Source organism: Callithrix jacchus, chromosome 11 (assembly GCF_049354715.1).
Source record: "Callithrix jacchus isolate 240 chromosome 11, calJac240_pri, whole genome shotgun sequence".
Lineage (NCBI taxonomy): Eukaryota > Metazoa > Chordata > Mammalia > Primates > Cebidae > Callithrix > Callithrix jacchus.
The window spans coordinates 46279540-46280076 of record NC_133512.1 but is presented as its reverse complement, the minus strand read 5'-3'; positions in this window follow the sequence as shown (position 1 = coordinate 46280076).

Here is a 537-nt window from a genome sequence, read left to right as displayed (position 1 = left end):
TTAAGGGGTGGGGAGGGGCACCATGGGCAAAGCAAAACAAAACCAAACAAAAACAAAATACGCCCTTGCAGTCTGCTGTTTCCTTCTAGTTGGCAAGAGTTTCTAAATTAAAACAGACATAGCTTTGCTGCTGTCAGAGGCGAGCGTACTGACCAATTTATCCCATTCCTAGAGCGTCAGCAATGACTAGCATTGCGTGAGCGACGAGACTGCTCAGCAGAGAGCTGAAGAAGATGGTACATATTTTTCTTCTTTCCAAAAGGAAATGGTCTAATGCGGGAAAAAGGAGAAGGGACTATTCATAGGAAATTCGTGGCTAGAGTGGACACATTTTACTTTGAAGTCTGGGGGGACACAAAGGAAATGAAACCTTAGAGAGCGTACAATCACAAGACCTGCGCCTCCCGGCTCAAGCTGGAGGATGAAGGGCGCATGCGTCCCACTCAGGCCGGGGACTCTCGTCTCTCCGTGAGCGCTATGCGCAGGCGCCAGCGCAGGTTGCAGCAGCAGCGCATTGCCTCTGCCGATGCCGTAGTC